Raw genomic sequence first — 13,858 nt, forward strand, 5'->3', positions numbered from 1 at the left:
GCTGCCCTTGTATTTTAATCAAGATGAACTTGAAAGGTGAACATTATAAGTGGGAGAAATTATTTATAATTTGGTAATAAAAGTTTATGTCTAACACTCCAAATTTCATACATCTGCTATGTGCTGGCCCTGAGATATAAAACAATTGAAGTTGCCTTTACATTTGGCCTTATATGAAAGGTCATAAATTAGAGTGATAGCGTTCGTCCTCTTTCCTAGCTCACCAAATTTCCATATTAACATCTTCACCTCAAACATAAATGGTTACCCAGCTACAAAGAAAAGAGTTGTGTTGGCCTTTATGAATTATAGTTTATGCTGGAAATCTGTGCTACATAGGGCTGCTATTCAGCTTGTAGGAGAGTACATCTACTTCAATGAAGCTAATTCTACCACAGTGAAACCAATTAAAATCGTATGGCCAATTTAAATAAATATAATATATAAAAACTTGGGAATACTTTCAAAATTAGCAAATGGTTGCCAAGGTATGTGATTCTTTTAACTCTTAAAAATGCTTTTGTAGATATTCAAGGGATTTTCTCTGCTAGAATACCCAGTAACACGTTTCTTTTCAATAAACTCACTTTCAATTTTTAAAATGTACTTTCTAATGTGGTTTTAACTGATAATGTGAAAATGCTGGCTTTTTAACTACAAAAAAACACACAGCTCGTTTTATTGTAATATACAGTAATTAAATGTATTCCAAAATATTAATGAATTGGACCAGTGCTTCATGTTTAGGCTTTAAAAAAATGTTTATAGCAAAAAACAGATGTTCTTAAATATTCAGGGTGAGTTATCAAATCCATATTTTTTTTGTGTATGTTTTTTTCACTAGCCCAGTGATGCAGTTAAAATGCAGCATAATGTAAACTAGTAGGGTCAAGTTCAAGAACAACTTCAGAATCTCAGGCCTTCATCCAGGGAGAATGCAAAAATGTAAGGGCAAGTTTTAGTTATCAGTAACTTTTAACATTAGGATCTCTTTTTCTCAATTCTAGATTAGTGAAATGATGTAGCTGAAAATTACCAACATGGTAGCATGTCTTGGTCTTTTCAGGCTGCTATAACAAAATACCTTAGACTGAGTAATTTACATAACAACAGAAATTTACTACTCACAATTCTGGAGGCTAGGAAGTCCAAGATCAAACCTGTAGCAGATTCAATGCCTGGTGGGGGCATGTTCTCTGCTTCATGGATGGCACATTCTAACTGCATCCTTACGTGACAGAAAGGGGCAAGGGAGCTTGCTCAGGCTTCTTATATAAAGGCACGAATCCCATTCGTGAGGGTGGAGCCCTTAAGACTTAATCACTTTCCAAGGGCCCCACCTCTTACTACTATCGCTTTGGGCGTTAGGTTCCAACATAGGAATTCTGGGGTATGCCAGCATTCAAATCATAACACAGCATAAGCTCTTTCATATCAATTATGTTTTTCCTAAGTAGTTGGCTTTCTTCTGTCTCTAATTTCAGGATAAATGAATGCTTCTGCAGTTGCTGAATTCCTTGCACTAGAAAGCACATCTGTTAGGCTGGGTGCCGTGGTGCATGCCTATAATCCCAACACTTTGGGAGGCTGAGGCGGGCAGATTGCTTGAGCCCAGGAGTTCAAGACCAGCCTGGGCAACATGGTGAAACCCTGTCTCTATAAAAAATACAAAAATTAGTCAGGCATGGTGATGCACACCTGTGGTCCCAGCTACTCGGGAAGCTGAGGTGGGAGGATATCTTGAGCCTGAAAGGTGGAGGTTACAATAAGCCCAGGTCGTGCCACTGCACTGCACTCCAGCCTGGGTGACAGAGTGAGATCGTCTCAAAAAAAGCACTTCTTTTGTCACCTAAAATTCTCAGGAGCAACGAGTATAGATTTTTCTGTTGAGATGAACCTTGCACCAATATATGCATGTATTTCTAAAAGATCACTCATACATTGAAGGTGATCAACTGTCTCACAAACATTTTATTCTCTTTTTGTATTTGTCTCCCCAAAAATTGGGACACTCCCAACCCCATTCATAGATTGTAATTAGAGGAAAGATTAATATCCTCTTAACATTGAGGGTCTTCCATAAAAACTCAATTGAGAAGAATCCTAGCTGCCTTCTGTTAGAAGGAGAAACTAGGCCTTCTAGCTTATGCTAAAGAACTAAGACCAGTGGCAGAGGACACAAAACATAGAGAGAAAAAACACAGCTTCTACTTTAGTCATGAACAATCATGGATTTTAAAATTGCTGGATTTTCTTCAATCACATTGAGTAGGTGAAGTACCAAATAATTGATGTAGGCACTTGCTAGATTAGGACCAACCTAACGTTATTTCCAAATAGCAGCATGTGACCCTTTTAACTTTCATGTATCTTCTCAATGCTTGGCAAAGAAAAAGTACTCTAAATATAAGTGGATGAATAAATGACTAAACAAATGAATTCTCTATTGGTCCCAGGATAAGATCCTTTCAGTAGCACAAATTTAATAAATGTTAAATTAAATATGAAAGAAAATGAAGTCCCTTGATGAGAACTCTATAGGAATCAAAATGTAAGCACTTCTTTAGCCATATCCCCCCAACCCAAATCACACAATTAATTCATAAATGTTTCATCATCACTTTTAAATGTCTGAAACTGGTGATTATAGCCCAAATCTGACTTTTTGCATCTATTCTTGTTTAGGAGTAGAAAAAATCTCAAACCATTCATTGTAGATTAGTTTTTACCTTCCTAATTAGACAAAGGACACACTGGTTCCACCCACAGCATGTAAGTTAACTCCTCATTACACATCTTACAAATTAGAGTTTTAAGGATACCACCCTACCCCCAAAATAACTCAGAGGCTTTTCTGCTCTAATTTATTGTGAGAACAATTCAATAGTATGCTTCTACAAATTCAAAACTCCAGAGAAAAAGAGATTCTGGAGGAACTCTATGACGGAGAAAATTGACTGCCTTTTCATAATAGAAAGGAAGATGATTTCTGTATTCTTGGGGTGTGTATAGGCGTTTCAAAAGATAATATTTTACTAGTCTCCACTAGCTGGAGCAAAGGAAGCCTTGGCTAAGCTCTGTGCATGGCTTCTTTCCATCTTTGAAGTTCTTTCATTCCTAAACTACTGGCGACTTTCCCCTGGTCCAAGAGTGCTTGCCTAACTTTGGTATTATTGACAAAGTGTGAGGCCCAGAATTTTCACACAGACCTACGCAAAGTGCCACATTAGAAAGAGTGAAAAATTTGCCTAGATGTAGCTGCTGAACAAAACTAGGGTAGGAGTTATTTTCATCCTTTGACCATTTGCAACACCAATGCCAGTACTGAAGCTGCATATCTGCATCTGATGAGGATCTGCAAGCATTGATAAGTCTGGCAGTCATTAGGTAGGCTGCCATAGCTCACTCATCTCTCAGTCGGAAAGGAACATGACAAATCAGATTCAGCACAGAAGAAGAATATCCACTAGAAGACACCCTAGAAACAAAGTTACTATAGAGAAAGGGTGTGAGGAAAGAAAGCTTTAGGGATGGTGTCTTCCACCTTCAATGCAGATGGTGCGTGCTGGCCAACAGGGGTGAGCCATTTGAAGAAAGTAGTTGTCTTTGATGTCTTCCTAAAGTTTTCTTGTCAAAGTACTTCTTCTTCCCCAGTCCTGTTTGGTCATCCCTGACTACACTGGAATTCTCACCAGGGCATGTCTCGCAAGAGCATCCCTATCTAACCAAACCTCAGCTCTTGGCTTTGGATTTCTTACCCCTAAATGTTCCTCCAAAATAATTTATGTGTTCTGTATTTCTTCCCTACTTTGTCAGCCAGATGCCATTATGGCAAATATCTAAAAAACTAATTTCACATAAGGGAATAATAGAAAATCCAATATGGTCATTTTCTCCTTTACATTTTAGTAAGGTAGAGTTTCTCAATAGCTTAAAGTAAGAAATATCTTGTTATGAAATCTGCATCAGTGACAGATGTGAGAAGATGATGCAGGTATTTACAGGTATGATGGCCTACCTAGACGAAGAGCCATAGTATTTTTTAAACCATTAGTCTTTGATTTGGGTGAGATAAGCGCAGTCTAATGTAGCTTACTCTTAGATATATACAACAAAAAGGTGTATATATCTTCTTAGACATATGGAATAACAGGAAACATGACCACTTGCCCAAAGGTGCAGAGTAGACTTGCAGACTAAACTTCCAATTGTATATACCTAAGAGTGGGCTACATCAGACTCAGTTTATCTCACCCAAATCAAAGAATAACAGTTAAAAAAATAATGTGAATTGTAATTTTTAAAAAAAGAATAATGGTTTAAAACAGTAGCTGTCTTCTGAATAACTTTATTGAAAAATGGGTAAAGGACTTGAACAGACATTACTCCAAATAAAACATGTAAATGGGCAGGAGATATATGAAGAGATACTCTACATCACTAATCATCAGGTAAGTGAATATCAAAACCACAGTGAGATATTACCTCACACGTGTTAAAATGGCCATTATAAAAAATAATCATAATAACAAATGTTGGTGAGGGATGTGAAGAAATCAGAACCCCTGTGCATTGTTGCTGGGAATGTAAAATGGTGCAACTGTCATGGAAAATAGTACAGATGTTTCTCAAGAAATTAAGAATAGACCTACCATATGATCCAGAAATCTCACTTCTAGCTATTTAGTCAAAAGAATTGAAATGAGGACCTCAAAGAGGTATCTCCATTGCCATGTTCATGCACGATTCACAATAGCCAAGATGTAGATGAATGGATGAAGAAAGTGTGGCATATATACATGTATTAGTCTGTTCTCATGCTGCTGTGAAGAAATACCTGAGACTATGTAATTTATAAAGGAAAGAGGCTTAATTGAATCAGAGTTCTTCATGGCTGGGGAGGCCTCAGGAAACTTACAATCATGGTAGAAAGGGAAGCAAACACGTCCTTCTTCACATTCAGGAGAAAGAAGAAAATAAGCCCCTTATAAAACCATCAGATGTCGTGAGAACTTACTCACTATCATGAGAACAGTATGGAGGAAACTGCCTCCATGATTCAGTTATCTCCACTCGGTCCTGCACATGACAAGTGGAGATTATTACAATTCAGAGTGAGATTTGGGTGGGAACACAGAGCCAAACCATATCAATACACAGTGGAATATTAATTACTCAGCCTTAAAAAGAGGGAAATTTGGCAGTACGTGGTGGCTCATACTTGTAATACCAGCGCTTTGGGAGGCCAAGGCGGGCAGATCACGAGGTCAGGAGTTCGAGACCAGCCTGGTCAACATGGTGAAATTTGTCTCTACTAAAAATACAAAAAAAAAAAAAAGAAGAAGAAGAAGAAGAAGAAAAGAAATTAGCCAGGTGTGGTGGCAGGTGCCTGTAATCCTAGCTACTCAGGAGGCTGAGGCAGGAGAATCGCTTCAACCTAGGAGGCAGAGGTTGCAGTGAGCTGAGATCATGCCACTGCTCACCAGTCCAGGCAACAGTGTGAGACTCCATCTCAAAAAAAAAAGAAGAGAGAGAAATTCTGGCATTTACAACAAATTGGATGGACTTTGAGGACATCATGCTAAGTGAAATACACCAGTTGCTGAAAGACAAAGACTGCCTGATTCTACTTACATGAGGCATCTAAAGTAGTCAAACCCATAGAAGCAGAAAGTAGAATGGTGGTTGCCAGGAGCTGGGGGAAGGAGAAAATGGGGAATTCCTGTCCGATGAGTGTAAAATTTCAGTTATGCAAGATGAAAAGGTTCTAGAGATCTACAGTACAACACTGTGCATGGTTAACAATACTATACTGTACACTTAACATTTTTAAAAGCAGGTAGATCTCGTGTTATATGTTTTTAAATACAGCAATAAATAATTGTAAAACAGCAGCCATTTTCAAAGAAAAAGGGTAGAAAGAAAGGATATGGGGATGGCGTGGTTATATTTTATTCAACTTGAATGTTCAACATATTTATAAACCAAAATGTTTAAGCCACTCACTGCCATCTAAAGTCCTTTATCACTCAATCCCAGACAATCAGGATAATGGCAGCTGTCATGAAGTCAAGGTCATCCAAGACTTTTGAGACAAACACACTGATGATTATTTCCAAGAAAATCAATCCAATTAAACCACAGAGATGACACATTAGTTAATACCAATACTGTTGGCATTTCATATCAAACTTTAGAATGTAGTGATGCTCCCTCCATGAACTTGGACTTGGAAGGGCAAGAGGCCTTCCAGAAGGGACCTGTGTCCTGTTCTGGCTACAAACTTGCATTTCCCTTCTATTCTAACATATCTGAATCTGAGCCAGAAGGTTATTCCAAGTCTGGAAAACCTGATGTTTTATTAAATATGCCTTTTTATTGAAGATGGATCAAGAACTGAGGGCACATATGAACCCTGAGTGAGATGTGGTCATTCTTTTTATAAATTTAATTTATTTTTATTACACAAGTATGGCATATTTTCTTTTTTATTTTGTTTTATTTCAATACATTTTGGGGAACAGGTGGTTTTTGGTTACATGGATAAGTTCTTCAGTGGTGATTTCTGAGATTTGGGTGCACCTGTCACCCGAGCAGTGTACACTTTACCCAATATGTAGTCTTTTATTCCTTGCCCCCTTTGCACCGTTCCCCACCAAGTCCCCAAACTTCATTGTATCATTCTTATGCCTTTGCAATCTCATGGCATAGCTCCCATTTATAAGTGAGAACATACGATATTTGGTTTTCCATTCCTGAGTTACTTCACTTAGAATAATGGTCTCCAATTACATCCAAGTTGCTGCAAAGGCCATTATTTCATACCAATTTATAGCTGAGTAGTATCCTGTGGTGTATATATACCACATTTTCTTTGGCTGATGGGCATTTATGTTGGTTCCATATTTTTGCAATTGTGAAGTGTGCTGCTATAAACGTGCATGTGCATGTGTCTTTTTCATATAATAACTTATTTTCCTCTGGGTAGATACATAGCAGTGGGATTGCTGGATTGAATGGTAATTCTACTTTTGTTGTTGTTGGTTTTTTTTTTTTTTTTTTTTGAGACACAGTCTCACTCTATCACCCAGGCTGGAGTGCAACGGCATGATCTCAGCTCACTGCAACCTCTGCCTCCAGAGTTCAAGTTATTCTTATGCCTCAGCCTCCCGAGAAGCTGAGATTACAGGCATGTGCCACCATGCCTGGCTAATTTTTGTCTTTTTAATAGAGATGGGGTTTCATGATGTGGGCCAGGCTGGTCTTGAACTCCTGACCTCAAGTGATTCACCCACCTTGGCCTCCCAAAATGCTGGAATTTCAGGCTTAAGCCACTGCGCTTGGCTACTTTTAATTATTTAAAGAACCTCCACGCCGTTTTCCATAGTGGTTGTACTAGTTTACATTCCCACCAGCAGTGTAAAAGTGTTCCCTTTTCATCACATCCAAGCCAACATCTATAATTTTTTTGATTTTAAAATTATTGCTATTCTTGTAGGAGTAAGGTGATATCTCATTGTGGTTTTAATTTGCATTTCCTGATAATTAGTGATGTTGAGCATTTTTTCTGATGCTTGTTAGTCATTTTTATATTTTCTTTTGGGAATTGTCTATTCACATCCTATTCCCACTTTTTGATGGGATTATTTGTTTTTTCTTGCTGATTTGTTTGAGTTCCTTGTAGATTCTGGATATTAGTCCTTTGTCAGATGCAGAATTTGCAAATATTTTGTCCCACTCTGTGGGTTCTCTGATTACTCTGCTACTTATTTCTTTTGCTGTGCAGAAGATTTTTAGTTTAATTAGGTCCCATTTATTTATTTTTGTTTTTGTTGCATTTACTTTTGGGTTCTTGATCATAAAATCTTTGCCAAAGCCAACATCTAAAAGAGTTTTTCTGATGTTATCTTCTAGAATTTTTATGGTTTCAGGTCTTAGATTTAAGTCTTTGATCCATCTTGAGTTGATTTTTGTATAAGGTGAGAGATAAGGATCCAGTTTCATTCCTCTACACGTGGCTTGCCAATTACCCCAATACCATTTGTTAAATAGGGTATCCTTTCCCCATTTTGTATTTTTGTGTGCTTTATTGAAGGTCAGTTGGCTGTAAGTGTTTGAGTTTATTTCTGGGTTCTCTATTCTGTTCCCTTGGGGTCTACATGCCTATTTTTATACTAGTACCATGTTCTTATGAGAACTATAGCCTTGTAGTATAGTTTGCAGTTGGGTAATGTGATGCCTCCAGATTTGTTCTTTTTGCTTAGTCTTGCTTTGGCTATGCAGGCTCTTTTTTGGTTCCATGTGAATTTTAGGATTGTTTTTTTCTAGTTCTGTGAAGAATGATAATGGTATTTTGATGGGAATTGCATTAAATCTGTAGTTTGCTTTTGGCAATATGGTCATTTTCACAATATTGATTCTATCCAACCAAGTATAGCATATTTTCTGTAAATGAATTGGAAGTTACAGATAAAGCTCAAAACTTGCTTCTTATTTCACCACACAGAGGAAAACAATGCATGAATGTAGTGCTTTGAAAGCCACTTTTGTATCTATCTCTTGCTCTTGCTCAGTATAATACACACTGTTGTATCATCTAATTTTCTCATTTGATTATACTTTGTGAAGATCTTTACATTTCTGTGAATACAAAATCATTTTCATAGCAGCATAACATTCAAAAATTTAATCTCATTGTCAAACAAGCATGTATTTTGAATTATTTGCCATCAATAACAACATATATTTAAATATGTGTAGATATATATATGTCATATAATTTATATATATAATGCTTATCTGAGTATTTCCTTAGATAAATGCCCACAATACAGAATCACTGTTTTCAATTATTTGCATATTTTAAAGGATACTTTCCTATAGATAGTGCCATATTTTCCCCAGGAAAGCCAGTTTATACTCCTGTCTGAATAAATGATAGTGCAAAAAGATAGCTGTTTTCAAAAATAATCTGTCTAGTTTGTAAATATATGTTTGTTTTCCACTCTTCACATATGGAATATAAGCTCCTATAGGATAGGAAGAATGCCAAGTCACTATTATGTGCCTAGCACCTAGCACATGCTTATTCCTGAGTATTCCTAGTATTTGTAACTTTATACATTTGTGTTAAGAGGTACCAAACTGAATATGCTTCAGACCCTACAGAACCTGTAATTCTCCTCTTAACACTTAGTAAGCACTTCCTATTTGCCAGTCTGAGTTTGTTTTGTGTTGCTATACTAGAACACCACAGACTGGGTAGTTTATGGAGAAAAGAAATTTATTTCTCACAGTTCTGGAGGCTGGGAAGTCCAAAAGCATGGCACTAACATCTGGCAAGGACCTTCGTGCTGCATCATCCTATGACAGAAAGCAAAAGATAAGTGAGCCAGGAGACAGAGAGGGATGGGGACTGAACTTTATGTTTTTATTAGCAGCCCACTGCTGTGATAACCAACCCACTCTCATGATAATGGCATTAATCCATTCATGATAGCAGAACTCTCATGACCAGATCACCTCTTACAAGTTCTACTTCTCAACACTATTACAATGGCAATTAAATTTCAACAAAGGTTTGGAAGGGGACATTCAAACCTTAGAAGCAAGGTGCTGTTCTGTGAATTTTTAAGTACTAATTAATTTAATCCTCACACAAACCCTATGAAGTTACTATAGTTCTCATCCTCAAACTCTAAGTGAGGATGTAAGTTGACTGAGGCTCAGAAAAGTAATTTGCTGAAGATCACATGGCTAATATGTTGTGAATCTGGAATTTGAACCCAGGCAGCTGACCTCCAGAATCCATGATCTTTAACCACTTTGATTTATTTTAAATCACACGGATGCCAATCTAGTGGATTGCAGCAGTCATAGGTCAAAGAGCTAACTTCTTTGCATGTATAAAAAATTATCACAGCCGGGCGCGGTGGCTCAAGCCTGTAATCCCAGCACTTTGGGAGGCCGAGATGGGTGGATCACGAGGTCAGGAGATCAAGACCATCTTGACTAACACAGTGAAACCCCGTCTCTACTAAAAATTACAAAAAACTAGCCAGGTGAGGTGGCGAGCACCTATAGTCTCAGCTACTTGGGAGGCTGAGGCAGGAGAATGGCATAAACCCGGGAGGCAGAGCTTGCAGTGAGCTGAGATCCGGCCACTGCACTCCAGCCTGGGCGACAGAGCGAGACTCCATCTCAAAAAAAAAAAAAAAAAAAATCACACAACTTAGTGATTTTACAGTTAAGTAAAATAATAATCATTTTACTATCTTTCAGTGTCTGCAAGTCAGAATTTGAGACAGGAAGATGGTAGCTAGAGCTAGCACTATAGTAGGCTTATGTAGATGGGGACAAGCTGAGCATCTTTCTATTTGTGTGGTCATAAGGTCCCTCAATACGATCTCTCTTTATGGGCTAGTTGTGCTTCCTCACAACAAGGCCACCTCAGCAGTCAGACCATTTACATGGTGGTTGAAGACTTTTTAAGTGAACAAATGAGGCAGAAACCTTTATAATCCAGCCTCAGAAGTCACATAGAAGTCACTTCTGCCAAATTCTATTAATCAAAACAGTCACAAAACACCTCCAGTTTCAAGGAAGCCATTGACCCCACCTCTAAATAGGAGAAGCATCAAAGTCACATTGTAATATAACATGTGGATTGGAAGATCTTCTTGATGCCCTCTTTGAAAAATAAAATCTGCCACATAACTAAAATTTCTTCAGCCCATAAAACATGCTTTAAAAGCTGTACATCACACAGCTGATAATCTTCATTGCTTGTTTGTCAGCAACCCCCTTGTATTAGTCAAGGTTCTCTTAAAAGGACAGAACTAGTAGGAGATACACACACACACACACACACACACACACACACAGGGGAGTTTATTAAGTGTTAACTTACACAATCACGAGGTCCCACAATAGGCTGTCTGCGAGCTGAGGAGCAAGGAGAGCCAGTCCAAGTCCCAAAACTGAAGAACTTGGAGTCCGAAGTTTGAGAGCAGGAAGCATCCAGCATGGGAGAAAGATGTAGGCTGGGAGGCTAGGCCCATCTCTCCTTTTCACGTTTTTCTGCCTGCTTTGTATTCACTGGACTCTGATTAGATTGTGCCCACCAGATTAAGGGTGAATCTGCCTTCCCCAGCCCACTGACACAAATGTTAATCGATTTTGGCAACACACACACAGGCACACCCAGGATTAATACTTTGTATCCCTAAATCCAATCAAGTTGACTCTCAGTATTAACCATCACACCACTCTTCTGAGTGATAGAATATGCTTATAAAATGGCCCATTGGCAGTGTATATTTACAGGATAATGGTACAGTTTATGGCTCTGGAACAAAATAAACTAACTGACCTGTATGTAAATTAAGCCTAGGACCCTGGCTCCAGTGTTTGAAGTTTTCTAATTGTCTGCAGCATTTCAACACTTTTTCTGCTTCTAAGAATTATCCTTATTGCAAAACTGCTTTTTATTGCATACATGAATTAGATTCAACATTGCTGACTGCGGATTCTCTGTGGGGTCACTGATATCCGGTCAAGTGTTTGCCTCTGGCAGTAGGCCAGCAATAAAGGGCTGGGAGCAGAAGGGCAAAGGCAAACTGACCTCCTCCGCATGCAGTGATGCCCACTGCAGTGGCCTGTCCCCTTTCAGCTGTGATTCTGTGTACTAAACAAGACCGATTTAGGAAGGTGTTTGCAGGAGAAAATAGTGACTGCTGGAGGCTTCAATCCTCTTTACTTCTTAGCTGTATGTAAAAAAAGGTAAAGCTCCCCAGAAGGGAAACCAGCTTGGAGTGATTAAGTCACTCCTTCATTGCTGTGGGGATGCTGGGTTTCTTACTGTTTGTTTGCTTCATAAAGCTTGTCATTGATTTCAAACTAGTGGAGTCTGAGGACACTGCATTTCTGGGTAGGTTAGCACTCTGGTTGACAAGTCACCAGTGCCTCTCTGTGCTAAATGGTCCCATGTGGCCTGGAGGAGTCAGCAACAACCCCAGCGTCTGACTTATTATGTTCAGTGTCACGGAATGGCTCGAGCTCTGGCCCATTTTATGTGAAAGCGTGATTGTTCATTCAAAAGGAAACTGCAACCAACAATAACATCTCCTGCTCAATCCAGAATGCTCATAGCATGGCTAGAAAGAAAAGCTAGATAGCCCTAGGCCAAACTCTGTGAAACCCCAAAAAGACAGATTTTTCTCCCCTCCCTCAACAGAAGGATCATTAAATCAAGGATTTCCTTAAATGCTGATTGGATTTGATGCTTAGTATGAAGATTTGGTTTCATTTTGAATTGTGATTTCCCAGGTCTAGACTCCCCTTAGGTAATTTTCCAGGTGATAGAGTCTGAACTACCATTCTGTTCTTGAGCGCCCTTGCCATCAGCTTCTATATATTGTCATTTGTTTTAAGTTGTTAACTTTTGTAACAAGGTCTAAATTTTCTTTTTTTTTTTTTCTTTTTATTTTTTTGAGATGGAGTCTTGCTGTCTCCTAGGCTGGAGAGTACTGGCACGATCTCGGCTCACTTCAAGCTCCTCCTCCCGGGTTCACGCCATTCTCCTGCCTCAGCCTCCCAAGTAGCTGGTACTACAGGTGCCCGACACCGCGCCCGGCTAATTTTTTGTATTTTTAGTAGAGACGGGGTTTCACCATGTTAGCCAGGGTGGTCTCCATCTCCTGACCTTGTGATCCGCCCGTCTCGGCCTCCCACAGTGCTGGGATTACAGGCGTGATCCACTGTGCCTGGCCAACATGGTCTAAATTTTCTAAGGAGAGAAGAGGGGAACTAAACTACCCCTTGAGAATTTTCTGTTGATAACTTATAACATGGCATTGCCTCAGTAGATAGCTGAGTGTCCCAAATTCCTATTCTGAAACATTGCCAAAGAGGATTCTTTGCCATAAGAGACAATAGAATTTTGTTCTCTGTTTTAATTTTATTTCTAGGTACAGTTGACCCTCAAACAATGCAGGGATTAGGGGTACTGACACCCTGAGCAGTTGCAAATCTGTGTATAACTTTTGACATCCAAAACTTAACTACTAGTAGCCTACTGTGGACCAGAAGCTTTACCAATAACATAAATAGTCAATTAACACGTTTTGTATATTATATTAATTATATACTGCATTCTTACAATAAAGCAAGCTAGAGAAAAGAAAATGTTATTTAATCATAGGAAGAAAAAATATATTTAAGGCAAATTTCAAGATAAGGATCTTGGGAAAATTCAAGAGTTAATTTAGACCACACCAAAAGAATTAATGAAGTAAAGATAAAAGAAAATGTTTAAAAAATATATCAATTAAGTGGAAATGGATCATCATAAAGATCTTCATCCTCATAGTCTTCACGTTGAGTATGCCGATGAAGAAAAGGAAGAGGAGGGGTTGGTCTTGCTTGGGGTGGCAGAGGTGGAAGAGGTGGAAGGGGAGGCAAGAGAGGTAGGCAAATTCAGTGTAACTTTATGGAATTACATTGTAATTTCTATCTTTTTGCTTGTTTATTTCTCTATAAAATGTTTCTATATGGTACCAATTCTTCTCCCACTGTTTGCTTTAGTTTTAGTGCCTGTATCATAGAAGGGTCCATGCCATAAAAGAGGTCAAAAGTAGTCTTGAATAACCAGAACCCTTCTGCCAGATTGTCTAATGTCAATTTGTTTCCTGGAACAGCTTCTTCTATGACTTCTTCCTTACTGTTTGGCATTGGCTCAAAAGCACTCATCTCCATCAAGTTGTCCTCTGTTAATTCCTCTGGTGTGGTGTCTATTAGCTCTTGAATTTTTCCAAGATCCATTTCTTGAATCCTTCACCCCTCACTTTAAAAAATTTTC

Source organism: Macaca nemestrina, chromosome 3, assembly GCF_043159975.1.
Source record: "Macaca nemestrina isolate mMacNem1 chromosome 3, mMacNem.hap1, whole genome shotgun sequence".
NCBI lineage: Eukaryota > Metazoa > Chordata > Mammalia > Primates > Cercopithecidae > Macaca > Macaca nemestrina.